The sequence below is a fragment of the Gekko japonicus genome, unplaced genomic scaffold (genome assembly GCF_001447785.1).
Source record: "Gekko japonicus isolate JY-2015 unplaced genomic scaffold, Gekko_japonicus_V1.1 scaffold3, whole genome shotgun sequence".
NCBI lineage: Eukaryota > Metazoa > Chordata > Lepidosauria > Squamata > Gekkonidae > Gekko > Gekko japonicus.
The window spans coordinates 4387603-4402478 of NW_015170887.1; the positions used below are offsets into that span (position 1 = coordinate 4387603).

The 14876-nt window shown below is 44.0% G+C and overlaps 1 protein-coding gene across 1 annotated transcript in view; it reads left to right on the forward strand.

Moving 5' to 3' along the window:
• NRXN3 (neurexin 3) overlaps positions 1 to 14876 on the forward strand; it is a 1635269-nt gene that overhangs the window by 1444649 nt on the left and 175744 nt on the right. The gene's annotated exons all lie outside the window — the stretch shown is intronic.

The following is a 14876-nucleotide window of genomic DNA, read 5'->3' on the forward strand; positions in this document are numbered from 1 at the left end:
TTGTTCTGCGAAGTAATTATGGATCGCCTGATCTATTTTCTTTGCCCACACTGAGTAGAAAAGACAGGCCAACAGGCATTGTTCAGCAAGCTTCAAATGCAGGTCTTTTAAAGCTTGTCAACTTCTTGTTCTGGTTTGTGTAAAAAAACAACACGTAATCTTGTGGAGTTATTACTGGTAATGTTGTTTATTGTTTCTTATTGGTGGTGGAGGAAAATGCTATCAAGTCATAGCTGACTTATGGCAACCCTGTAGGGTTTTCAATGCAAGAGACATTCAGAGGTTGTTTGCAGTTTCCTGCCTCTGCACAGCAACCCTGAACTTCCTTGATGGTCTCCCATCCAAATACTAACCAAGGCCAACCCTGCTTAGCTTCTGAAAACTCTCAACATCAGGACAGCTTAATGGTCTGATTACACTATGAATTTCCATGCTAAGCCACAGATAATTTTCCTGTTTCTTTCACTCCCACCTCACTCCACATGGGGTAATAAAGGAATGTTGGTTCCAAAAAATCCCTGACACCTCAGCAGTACAGGCCTATGTCAAGCCACTGGCTTGGATCCCTTGGAGGATTTCTGCAGATGGGAAGAGGGGCCATTTTCACAAGTTCTCCCTTCCTGCTACAGGCTTCCTGCTCCCCCTGCATACTGTTTCTGGGTGTCCTTTTGGATGTAGCCAGATGGGAGAGGCAAGAAAAATCCACTCTACTGGTGAAAGTAGAGGAAATTAACTGTGAGATCCAAGCAATAATTATCACCTCCCTTGTCTTGGAAAAGATGCCCCTCAAACTGGCAAAAATGTTCACTATCGCCACTACCACCCTTCTGGTTTGCCCCAGCTCTGGCTCTTTTGCATTCTAAAATCCTAAATGACTGTGAATCAGTCACAATTATTAAAATTAATTATATTGCATTGTGGGGTTTATGTAAAAGGTTAAAATCACCCATCTCATTTCTGTTACGAATGCACAAGTGGAAACCTGCAAGGAGTTGCAGGCTGAATTTCCCTCTTCCCTACTATTTCTTGTTTCCCTTCCTTGAAAGCCCCCATAGCCTCTCCCCCTTTCCTGCCTCCTCCTTCCCATCCATCATTCAACCTACCTTTATCTTTTCCCCATCTTCAGTTTTCTGCCCTACCCTACTCTGGTACCCTCTACCCAGGAAAACTATGGGCAAATTACATGATACCAGTTGCCAGGGTGGACCCAGTTGCACAGTTGCACCTGCGAGGATTTGCAAAGGGCACCATTTCCCCCATCTCAATTTCCCCACACTATTTCCTCTTTCACTCCGTGTGTGTGTGTGTGTGTGTGTGTGTGTGTGTGTGTGCATGTTAAGTGCTGTCACGTCACTTCTGATTTACAGCGACCCTAGGAGCCAGTTTGGTGTAGTGGTTAAGTGTGCGGACTCTAATCTGGGAGAACCGGGTTTGATTCCCCACTCCTCCACTTGCACCTGCTGGAGGACCTTTGGCAAGCCATAGTTCTGGCACAGCTGTTCTTGAAAAAGAGCAGTTTCTGTCAGAGCTCTCTCAGCTCCACCTACCTCACAGGGTGTCTATTGTGGGGAGGGGAAGGGAAAGGAGTTTGTAAGCCGCTCTGAGACACCTTTGGGTAGTGAAGGGTAGGGTATAAATCCAATCTCTTCTTCTTCTCTATGAATTATCATTAGCAGCCTTGCTCAGGTCTTACAAACTGAGGATAGTGGCTTTCTTTGTTGAGTCAATCCATTTCATGCTGGGTCTCCCCCTTTTCCTGCTGCCTTCAACTTTTCCTAGCATTATTGTCTTTTCCAGTGTCTTGTCTTCTTGTAATGTGACCAAAGTATGATAGCCTCAGTTTAGTCAGTTTAGTTAATCTGGTCTAGAACCCACTTATTGTCTTTTTGGCGGTCCACGCTATATGTAAAACTCTCCTCCAACACCACCTTTTAAATTAATCAACTTTCTTCCTGTTAGCTTTCTTCATTGTCCAGATTTCATACCCATACATAGTAATGGGAAATACCACAGCATGATGAGACAATCCCTCCACCTGGCAACCCCCATATCCCCAACCTTCTCTGCTTCCTTCTCTCCCTCCCACTCACCCATATTTCACCTGCCACTCCATCATCAACTATATTTATTATTTAGAACAGGGGTGGACTGGGAGAGAAGAACCCTGGGAAAGGGTCCCCCATCCTGCCCTGGCCCAAGCCCCAAGGGATAGAGGAAGAGGTGAAGAGGCAGTCTATCTGATGGAATGGAAGGAGGGAGGAAGAGGCAGCCTGTCTAACCAGTTAGCCAGGTACTGCTTTCCTTACCTCAGCCATGTCTTGGGCAGGCCAGGAACTGCTTTCTTCATCTTTGCTGGGCACCTGCCTCACTTTGCATAGGGCTCGGCTGGGCGGAGCTGGGTACTGCCCTCTGCCTTGCTCTGCATGGGGCTTAGCCACAAACTGCTCTGTAATTTGCCTCACCTTTCACAGGGCTCAGCTGAGCTACCTGCATGCCCGTTGCCTGTTCTGGCTTCATGCTGGTCTTGACTGTGTGCTGCATTTCTGCCTCAACTTGTCTCATTCAGGGCTTTTCCAGGTGCCACCCTTGGCCTCACTTCACCTAATGCAGGGCTGGATGCTGAGCTGGCCTGGATGCTGCCCTCTGCCTCACCTTGCATGGGGCCCAGCCAGGCTGAGTACCACTGTCTGCCTCACCTCACTTTGCATGGGGTTTGACTGGCTTGGATGATGCCATCCGTTTTGCTTTGTATAGGGCTTGGTGCCATTCTGGGCATCACCTCGCAGAGGGATTGGCTGGGCACCAGTGTCTGCCTTGCCTCAAGTGGACAGAGCCAGGGACTGCCACCTCTTCCATCTTGCCACTCACGCAGGGCTCCAGTGAGCTGCGCTCTGTCTCTCATGCATCTCCTCAGGCTGGCTGAGCACCGCCTCTCCCGCTTTGCACAAGGCTTGGGTGGGTCTGGCTCAGTGGTGGCGGCTACAAGCATGGACGGCTTCAAAAGGGAATTAGATAAGCATATGGAGCAGAGGTCCATCAGTGGCTATTAGCCACAAGGTATAGATAGGGACTCTGGGGCAAGTGATGCTCTGTCATCTTGGTGCTTGGGGGGGGTCAACAGTGGGAGGGCTTCTAATGTCCTGGCCCCACTGGTGGACCTCCTGATGGCACTGGTATTTCTGGCCACTGTGTGATACAGAGTGTTGGACTGGATGGGCCTTTGGCCTGATCCAACATTGGCATCTCTTATGTTCTTATGTATGGTCAGAGAACTGGCCATTCCAGGAGTGGGTAGAAGGCCACTGGATCTCTTGGAGGCATCCCAGTGTTCTTATTAGTCAATCGTGGACCTGGGAACAGTCCTGGAAAGAGCCCTGTCTCCCCCTGCTGCCTTTTACTGACAGAAACCAAGCCTTTTGAAGTTGCCTAGCAACAGTAATTGAGACCATCCACTTCTTATAGCTACAGGTGCTTCTTTTATCATTTGGGGTTTTTATAACACCCACTTTTTTGTTTTGTTTTTGTTTTTTGAGATTTCAGATTTTTCTGCCAACCTGGACCATTTTTCAGGTTTGTAGAAAAATCTGTCTGGTCTGTTCATAGATCCAGTCTCTGGATTTAAATATCCTTAGATTTGGGTGACTTGGCTATTGAAATATAAAATATGAAGGATGTGGGAACCTACAAGGAGTTGTGGGAGGCATCTCATTTTCCCCACCCCACTATTTCCTCTTTTCCTTTCCTGAAAGCCCCCAGAGCCTCTGATCACTGCCATTTGGAGAGCAGTTGTACTTCTGGGTGATTTCCAACCCCACATGGAGGTTAGTAACCCTAGTTCCCATGGAGGAAATGGCTGTTTTGGAGCATGGCATCTAAGGCATTATACCTTTCTGAGGTCCCTCCCCTCCTCAAACCCCGCCATTCTCAGGCTCTTCCCCAAATCTTTAGGAATTTCCTAACCTGGAGTTGGCAACCGTATATCTGTCCCACACAAAAGCCAAGCTACATTTATCTGCCCCTCTGGCTCAAGCTGCCCCTGCCCCTTGCAGCCACTACCTAGGAAAACCATGGCCCAAATGTGTGGTGCCAGCCACTGGTCCAGGCCCACTTGCATGGTAGGGAACCCTCAAGGAATTGGGGAGGGGTTGCCTCACTTTCCCCTGTACCTCCCTCCCCACACTGTCATCTTTCCTTCACCCTGGCAATCTCCATATCATCTCCCCTTTATCTGTTTCATTCTCTCCTTCTTAGCCATTCACCATCCTACCTTTCATTTGCCTCACATCTTCAGCTATAGTTATTACTTATTTACTTCATTTATATCCCACCTTTCTCCACGGTGGGGACCAAAGCAGCTTATAGTATTCTCCTCTCCTCCTTTATATCCACATCACAAAATCACCCAATGAGCTTCCACAGCAAGATGGGGATTTGAACCTGAGTCTGGGTGTCCCAGACCATGTACTGAAGCTCTAACTACTGTACCACACTGGCTTTCATAGGGTTGCTGCTGTTGAACAGCAGATAGCAGTGAGGCCTAATTGAGTCATGAAAGTCGGGTGGTATTAGGTCACCCAGCAGTTGCTACCAGGGCCAGTTGCTGACCTCCAGGTGGGACTTGGAGGTATCCCATAATTGAACTCAAGAAGACTATAGAGGTCTGTCCCCATGGAGAAAATGCCTGCTTTGGAGGGTGGATATGACATTATGTCTGGCTAAGGACTGTCGTCTTCCCAAACTCCCCAAACTCTGCCCTCTTCAGACTCCACCACAAAATCTCCAGGATTTCCATCCTGGAGCTGGCAACCCTAGTCAGTGTTCCCTCTAAGCTGAGTTAGTGTGAGCTAGCCCACAGATTTTTAGCCTCCAGCTCACACAGTTTTGTTTTAGCTCACGAAGGATGGCTCCAGAGCAAACTAACTTATGCAGTAGCCAGATTGCTTGCTCACAACTTTAATGCCAGTAGCTCACAAAATAGAATTTTTGCTCACAAGACTCCATAGCTTAGAGGGAACATTGCCTAGGACCCCTTCCTCAAATGCTAAAAATAGGTCTTGAAAGAACCCTGCCCTCTCCCCCACCTTTTTCTGACAGAATCAAGCTTGGAGTACTGTGGCTGCCTAGCAACAGTCACAGAATCCCTTGCTTAAATGTACAAGCACACCTTTTATCATTTTGGGTGTTTTTTAAAAAAAAAAACCAATTTTTTTAAAATCTGCAAACCTGGGGTCCTGTTTGGTTTTCTAGAAAGATCTGTCTTACCCGTTCACAGCTCCAGTCACCGGATTAAAATATCCAAAGATCTGGCCAATTTCGCTATTAGTATATAGATTAGGAATCCATCTTCTATTGATTTACTTGGGGTGATGTTCCTGTAGCGTCTGAGAACTAGGTTTTGTTTTTCAGCACTTCATGCTTTAATGGGAGTCTGTGATATTTTTTTGAGCCCTTCTAATGGAATTAAGCCGGTTTGCATCAGTGATCACTCAAACATTCACTTAACTCTATTTAATCTGCGAGACAGTCCCATCCAAATATTTCTCAGATTGTTTTCTACCTCATATACATGACAGCTTGCAAGACCTACTGGAGCCATTGTATTCTTGGAATAGCATCTGGATGATTTAATAAAGAGTAGAGCAGCCTCTAAAAACATGGTTAAAGCAATGATTTCCTGGATTCACCCACACTACAACAAATGGCCTCATCTTGGCTGATATTAAAGCAATAACTCTTGACACTTCACTCTTCCCACAGAAAGGGAGATAAAAGTCAATATGCTCCTCCATTACAACTCACTGTTTCTCAAGAGCAGGTCAGTTTATTGCTGTCACAATGGAAGATGATTCTTCCTTTCAGTCGCTGGATGGTTTTGTTGGTTCCTTCCATCTGCTTAAGTTGTATTGCATGGATCAGTAGGTAGCTAGCATTCAGGATGGATTCAGCTGTCCATTTGCAATTTTTGCAGCTGTAGTATTTGCATTGTGTGTGAAGGAAAACTCTGCCCATCTAACATGTTTCAGTGCTTGTCCGAATAGCAGTAGACATGCATAGGGATGTCATATCATTGAGATGAAAAACAGTTCATTGTATCACATGAAATGATTTAGAAATGGTACTTTCTGCCACACGCTTTGACAGAAGGTGGAGACACCACTATTTTTAAAAGGAGAGTTACACTGAAAATGTATACCAGAATCTATTCTGAATTTTAGTACATTGTATTCTATATTTTAGTTGATGGTGAGGGGGCAAAATAGAATGTTACCTAAACTGCGGCTACAGGATGAGGTGGTTTAAAACTGAATGAACTCAATTAATAAACCTTGGAATTGTCTGTACTTACAAACAGCACACTTCATTATTTTTTAAATTATTTCTTTATTTACAAAATTTATTTTCCACCTTTCTCCCCTCACAAGAGACACCAAGGCAGCCAACAATGTAAAACATCCATGATACAATCACATCTTAAAACCATTAAAATCCACCCCCACACACGCATATACATTTCATTAAAACAAATTAAAAACAGAGTAAAATATGTACAATGACATAAAAACAGCAATTAAACCCCAGGATCACTAGGGGAATGCCAAATGAAACCAAAAAGTCTTCACCCGTTGGTGGAAGATGACAACAGAAGGGACAGACAAATCTTCCTGGGGAGATGCCATGACTAAGAGGGCACTCTCCTGGGTTGCCAACTGCCTGATCTCAGAAGGTGAGGACACCCAAAGCAGGATCTCCAAAGATGACCATAGCTGTCAGGCAGGTTCATAAGGGAGTAGGTAGTCCTTCAGGCTGCAAGAGTCCCTTGGACTGCAAGGAGATCAAATCAGTCAATCCTAAAATAAATCAACCCTGACTGTTTCCTGGAAGGCCAGATACTGAAGCTGAAGCTGAAATACTTTGGCCACCAAATGAGAAGGGAGCACTCACTGGAGAAGACCCTGATGCTGGGAAAGATTGAAGGTCAAAGAAGGGGATGGCAAAGGATGAGATGGTTATGGTGAACCTATGGCACGGGTGCCAGAGGTGGCACTCAGAGTCCTCTCTGTGGGCACGCGTGCCATCGCCCCAGCCAGGCCCAGACCATCATTAAAGTGTCGTATTCTCTGCCAAATGATTTTAAGTAAATGAAAGCATTTGGGATTGCTTTCCTTACTTTGTTTGGATCACCTTAAGTTAATGTATGAGTTGTTTTTTTTCTTAACTAAAACCTCAGTATTCAGGTGAAATTGCTGTGTTGGCACTTTGCGATAAATAAGTGGTTTTTGGGTCGCAGTTTGGGAACTCGGTCTCTAAAAGGTTCGCCATCACTGATATAGGGCTTTGAAGGTCAAGGCCAGCACCTTGAATTGTGTCCAGAAACAAATTGGGAGCCAGTGTAGATGGCCCAAGAGACTGGTGTGAGATGGTCCCTATGACCCACATCAGTCATCATCCTGGCTGCAGCATTCTCTATCAATTAAAGTTTTTGAATACTACTTCAGGCAGCCCCACATAGAGCTCATTGCAGTATTCTGTTTAGCATTCTTGCATGTGTTGTAACTGAACACTTTAGGGTTAAGGTGCTCATATATTTTACAGATCATTTTATTTCTCTGTATTTACATATTTTTATTGATCTTGTGATACATGTAAGGTTGCCAGGCTCCAGACAGGGCCTGGAAAACATCTGGAATTTCAACTCCAGTCTACGGAGATCAGTTCCTCTGGAGAAAATGGCAACTTCAGAGGGTCAGCTCTATGGAATTACATCCGGATGAGCTCCCTGTGTTCCCCAAGTTCCACTCTCCCTAGCCTCAACACCCAAATCTCCAGGAATTTCCCAGCCTTGAGTTGGCAAGTCTATCTGTGGGCTCATCTTCTTCTTCTTCTTTTCTCTCTCTCTCCCTTTAAAGTCTATTCAGATGTGCACAGGGGCTGTACCTCCTGAAATACAAATGTTTGAATCTTCTGATGGGTTTTTAAAGAAAATGTTTCCTGCACATGGAAAACAAATGTGATAGGGACATTTTTGGCCTACCTTTCTCCTTCAGCTCTTGTGTTCCAAGGTACCCATTAAGGAATATAGCAACATGAGATTCTCCTATCTCAAAGGCACAGTACTGTGTAGTTCTTCAGAACACAGAGAACAGATTCAACCTGTAGTTTCCCTAACTCTACACCTAATAGTGATATAAAGTTCATCCACTCTGAATTGATTGGATTCTCTTTCATTGGTTATTGTCTAGCTGGCTTACCTTTGTTCATGCCTCCTGACTCCCACCTTTCTGTTACTTGAATCTTTCTGTATGGAATATACTGGTGATGAAAGCATGCTCTCTGTGTGTGGTGAAGTGAGCTCTGAGTCAGGACAGCATGTGCCAAAATAAATGTTGTAAGTCTTTAAGGTGCCACAGGACTTCTGATTAACAGTGACGGAATGGTATTTTATTAAATACTGCTTTAGAATGAAAAACACGTTATTCAAAGCCTTGATAACTGATAATTCAGAGAAGGGTTTTTTTCCTGTTTGTTCTGAATGGCACAGGTAATGGTAGCTGTGTTGCCCTTGAAAGGTACAAGCACCATTTATTGTCTGTGAGATTGTTTATACATTGGTTCTGCCCAAAGCCGTTGCTTTGTACAATCCACTTCATATTAGACTTGGATCAGCATATGTAAAGACTGTTGTTGTACAATTACATTACAACAGTCCTAACAGGCTGTAAGGCTACTGGTGACTGTGTTGCAGAGCAGGTGTTTGAAATGCTAATAGGTTTGTGATTAGGCCACAGTTAAATGGATAAAAAAACACTTCCAGCATCCTTTGCCCCAAGGATCTTTAGCTGTAATTTAGCTTGCTGCCCTGTTCTGAACTCTGCAGAGTTCTGGGTGACTGGAAAGCCTGCAGGTGCATCTTCCAATAGAAACTGGCATAGTTAAAAAATATCTCCTTTGCCTACTTGGGATTTCTTGTTTGTGACACATCATTTAATGAAGCACTTCTGCATCTGACTGATGAACAGAGCAGCTTGCAGACCCCAAATAAAAGGGCCACTTTGACCTCCTCACACCTGCATTTGCTTTTGTCTTCAAGCTCTGCCCTGTTTGGAAAGGACATGTGTTGCATTAAATTACTTTCAGAGACCTCGGGGCCCTGGCAGACCAGATTCTCTTGTATTAACAATATCCTCTTTGGGAATTCCACTTTGCCTCACTGCTCTGGATAGAACACAGAGACATATGGCTATCAGGTACTTAAATCCTTCTGCTTTGAGCTGCAGAATGTCCTGGAGTGCCAGCTGCTAGACGGGGACTCTCTCATATCTAATAGAGAGGTATGTCTGTCTGGCATGTTCTTTATAGAGGCTTCATTCTGTAGCCAAGGTCAAGAACCTTTCCCAACTAGCCTTCTAAGTGGTCCCGTCTTCTTGCTTTGACCAGCTGGAAATTATGGTTTTCAGTTAAAAATCCTGCTGTTAATCAAAACATTCATAGAAGGGGAAGCCTGAGGTAGTTTTCTGTTTTTTTACAGGGGGAGAGGGGGAAAGTTCAGCTGATATTTACCAACTAGACACTTATTCTATTAGAGTTGAACTAAATATTACTCAGGAAAGTATGCTTGTCAAGTTTTGTTAGATCAAATGGTCCACGTCCAAATGCAAAGTCCATTCTGATTTATAACATTCCTAAGCAATATTCAGCAAAGCAGCTGAATAATAAAATACAATGAATAAATAAAACACAGAATCAGGTTGAGTGAGATGTCATGGAGCCGTAAAAGATACAAAAAACCCAGAAGGGACCTGTCCAACAATGTGAATATAACTTGTAAAATGAAGTTAAAATTGTTGGTTTCAGCTCTACATTCCACTGACAGCAAGGTCTAAGATGGCTCCCACAAAATGAATGTAATATGTTTGTTTTATTCCATTTATTTGCAGAATCAGTACTACCTTGGCAAATAATAATACCTTGGCAATGGTACCTTGCTGAATGGGATCTTCATAGCTGGGGTGTAAAGATTTAATTATATTTGGAATTCATTTATACCTGGAGAGCAATCCTAAGTAGATCTCCTCAGAATCATACTCAAATATGTTCGGTGGAGCTTATATCCAGGAAAGTGTTCTTCGGATGATACTGTTGGTATACCATTTAGATCTGGGCTAGTTACCAAGGCTGCAATCCCAAATGTTAAATTCCAGCAAGGATGTAAATAAACGTGGAAATGTTCTGTAATACACAGAATAAATGTAACGTCTGTGCATCTTTCTGTTGCTGAATAAGCAGCCGCAGATGCAAACAAGTGTTATGCAGGCATCAGCAAGTCTTCCTGGCTATGTTCTGACATTATTTTTCTGATTGCCTCAGAGGGGGCTCTGGTGCCACTCTCCTCATTGCCTTGTTCTGAGGACACCACCCAATTAGCCTCACAGAATAAAGGAAAGAGGGTTTAAAAGGACCCAATTCTTCTTTTTCTCATTGGCTCCCCTCCTGCACAGCCTGGAGTGGATAGGTGGGGCCTCTTCATCATCTCTCCCTAGCCTTTTGAACAGCATGCCTCCTGGACAGTCCTGGTTTCTCACAAGCAGGGCCATCCTCATAAGAGGCTGGACGCTACTTTGCTTGTTGCTGCATCTGGACCCTGCACCCAGTTTTCCCTGGTGATGCCGCCTATCAGCTGTAATGCCATGAAGGTATTTAAAGGTGTTGTCAGAGTAGACAATACTGATCTTGATAGACCAATGGTGGACTCTCATCTGGTGAACTGGGTTTGATTCCCCACTCCTCCACATGAAGCCTTCTGGGTGACCTTGGGCCAGTCACAGTTCTCTCAGAACTCTCTCAGCCCCACCTACCTCACAAGGTGCCTGCTGTGGGGAAAGAAACGGAAAGGCAATTGTAAGCTGCTTTGAAATGCCACAGGAAAGAGAAAAGTGGGGTATAAAACCAACTCCTCCTCCTTCTGAAAGCAGCTTTATGTGTGTTCATGTGGACAGTCCATCACAGCAGATGTCCTTCCATCACCCTGAGTCTGTTTCTTTCTGTTATTCCAGTGAGTAGAAATTTAAATCTGGCAGAGAAATTATGAGATAGAAGAAGAGGTTGGATTTATACCCTGTCCTTCACTACCTGAAGAAGTCTCAGAGCAGATTACAATCTCCTCTCCCTTCCCCTCTCCACAACAGACATCTTGTGAAGTAGGTGGGGCTGAGAGAGCTCCTTTCAAGAACAGCTCTGAAAGAACTTGTGACTGACCCACTGTGGAGGAGTGGGGAATCAAACCCGGTTCTCCCAGATTAGAGTCCATGCTCCTAACCACTGCGCCAAACTGAGAGATACAGATTTCCATTAGCATCCCTGGCACCTCTCTCTAATCCAGTTTCTGGGGCTGTGTATGCCTGCCTTCTTCAAAGCTGTAATCAGCTATTTGGGAAAAGTATAGAAGGCTGGATCCAGTTCCTCCAGTTCTTCCAAAATAAGGGCTTGGGGTGGGGTGGGGGAGATAAGCTATCCTCATAAAACTCAATAGGCTCTCCTTTTGAGATCAGTTAAAGGGCCTCTTACTTTTTACCGAAACCCCACAAAGCTGCCCAGCTGGACCTTGTTTATCCTGAGGGTTACAGATTTATGATTAACATTTTCCCAAAAGGCACTATGGTAGGAATACTTCCTTTCCTGACACGTGATGGAGGAAGGCAAGGAAGATTTGTCAGTCCAATTAGCTTCTGACTGTCATCCAGAGAGAAATACACTTCTTTCCTCTTGTACTTGCCAAGGTACTTTCTTTTCCTCTCTTAGAAAATAAGTTTCGAGGAAGGCAATTGGCCTCTAATTTGCTCATTGGTTGTTATGAGTCTCCAGTGACATTTTCATCCATTGACTGCATAGCGCTAATGAAAAAAATGAAAGAAGTTGATAGGCCCAGCTTTTGAATCTTACTTCACTATTCATGCTTCAGAAAATTATCTTTTCCCTTCCCATTTTTTTTAGAAAATTCCTTCCCTCTTTTATGTCCATTGTAAAAGACTCACACGCCAATCATAGACTTTGCATGAATGTAACATCATGGTTTATGATGTTCCACTACCTCAGTGGTTAGAACACATTGTTCTCTCTAATTATTGATTGATTTCATTTATATCCACTTTTTTTCAATTTTAAAACTCAAAATGGCTTACATTAGAAGTCCCAAAGAGTACCAGCCAGATCTCAAGCAGCTTAGCTTCAGCAAGGAAGATGCATTATATCCAGAACAGGAAACAAAATCAGTGTAGTAATTTTTATTAGGGTCAACCACAATGACACAAACCACTGTGCAATCTTTCCAGGTTATCAGGACAGATGTTCCAAAACTTTAAAAATGATGTGTTGGGGGGGGGAGCAGATATTTCGGGTCAAGATTTTATGACTCTGTCTTGTCTGCCTTGGGTGTTAAATGCTGAGAGGTTCAAAGTGTAATTGACATAGGTGCTAGATTACAGCATTTGTATTCTGGAAACAAGAAGCAAACAATGAAGGGTCATCTCATTGGGGGGGGGGGAATGAAGTCCAAAAGGGAATTTACTTTGTTGAGGTAACAATAAAGATGATTAAACTGGGGGGGGGGGACTAATGGGAATAGGTTGGCCATAGGAGGTAAATGTAAGAGGTGGTGGTAGATTAATATGCTACTTAGTACCACACTATAGGGCAACAGGCTGATTATATGTTTGGGCTGGGCGTTGCTAGCAAGCAGCGTGTAACCCTGGTCTTCTTCGGCCCCTGTTTGCTACTGCCAGTTGTCAATCTCTTCTAATAGTGGAGCCTTTCCCCCCTCCCCAGCACCACTACATAATGAGTAGTACCTACGCTCACCCATCATGATAAGCACGGGGTAAGATAGTTCGGCTAAATTTAGAACTTTCTAACTGTGGCTGAGGTCATCTTGAGAATATAGACCATATATAGCAATTATAGTACAGTGCCTCTTAAAAGGGACCAAACAGCCTCCAGGGTATGTTCTACAAATGTTGAGGGACGTTCAAAACTTTTGGGGTCAGATGGGGGTGTTCAAGATTTTAGAAAGACCTTCTTCCCACTTACAGTGGCTTCTGACAGCATGGTTACCCTGCCTTGATGATAAATCCCAGACCCTAGAGTTCCCCCCCCCCCCCAGCTCCTTAAAAGACTGGTAAATAAACCAAATTTAATAGCAAGGAGTTGTCTGACAGCCATTATATTCTCATTGAATGTCTGCTTGAGATCTGTGTATTGTGAACATATATAATAAATATTTCCACATTAAAAAGCTGCCTTGTCTGGAGCATTGTTTTAATGACTGGTATTTTTATTTGTGGCTTGGAGAGTGGGCAGTAGTAAATTCAAAGAACCATTGGTATAGCATTATTATTACACATATACCTCCTCCAAACAGTAGATGGTGCTATTCTATTTTCTCATAAAATATAGTTCTGTCACCATGTTTCTAGGTCTTGAAGTTCAGCCATGTTCTAATGCATCTGATTTTGAAGTCACTTGTTATGCACACCCCTTAAGGCTAGGCTACCACACAAGTTCTTCAAAAGAATACAGTGCCTCTAAGCTGCTATTGCCCTAGTATGAAGAAGGTTATAGCTACAATATAGATCCCTGACTTTTGTTTCTCTGGAGGGATAGACAGCAGTTGGGGAGCAATTTATATCCAGGCAAACAGTGCATGGAGAAAGAAAGCCTGTGCTGCCTAAAATCATAGCTCCAGTCCAAATGGGAACACACAGAGAGCTGGTTTGGAAGCTTTAAGTACTCATTGAGAAATTCAGTCACATATCACCAACATAGTATGTAATTTGGTGTAGAACGGACAAAATTAATTACACTTAAAACTTGCTGATTTCAACTGGAGAAAATTAAGCTTCTACTGAACATGAAAAGTTACTCAGGTTGCAATAAGGTTCCTATAACTTTGATCCAGCCGGGGCTTTGGGGCACCAATCTGCCACCAGCCAGCTAGGCGGTGAGGGAAGCCCCACCCCCAAATATGGACATCACTGCACAACACCCCTATCATGAAGACATCACCTGGAAGTGACTTCATCGCATTGCCAACATCAGGGGTGACACTCTAGTTTTTGTCCAAACTCTATGGTTTGAGGGGGGGGGGAAATAGAGCTTTGCCCCAAAACTACAGCCTCACCCCCCCCCAACGTTGGCAGTGTGATGACATCACTTTTGGGTGACGTCATCGTGACACACATGCAAAGGGCACTTTCTAGATCTTGAAGTTCAGCCATGTTCTAATGCATCTGATTTTGAAGTCACTTGTTATGCACACCCCTTAAGGCTAGGCTACCACACAAGTTCTTCAAAAGAATACAGTGCCTCTAAGCTGCTATTGCCCTAGTATGAAGAAGGTTATAGCTACAATATAGATCCCTGACTTTTGTTTCTCTGGAGGGATAGACAGCAGTTGGGGAGCAATTTATATCCAGGCAAACAGTGCATGGAGAAAGAAAGCCTGTGCTGCCTAAAATCATAGCTCCAGTCCAAATGGGAACACACAGAGAGCTGGTTTGGAAGCTTTAAGTACTCATTGAGAAATTCAGTCACATATCACCAACATAGTATGTAATTTGGTGTAGAACGGACAAAATTAATTACACTTAAAACTTGCTGATTTCAACTGGAGAAAATTAAGCTTCTACTGAACATGAAAAGTTACTCAGGTTGCAATAAGGTTCCTATAACTTTGATCCAGCCGGGGCTTTGGGGCACCAATCTGCCACCAGCCAGCTAGGCGGTGAGGGAAGCCCCACCCCCAAATATGGACATCACTGCACAACACCCCTATCATGAAGACATCACCTGGAAGTGACTTCATCGCATTGCCAACATCAGGGGTG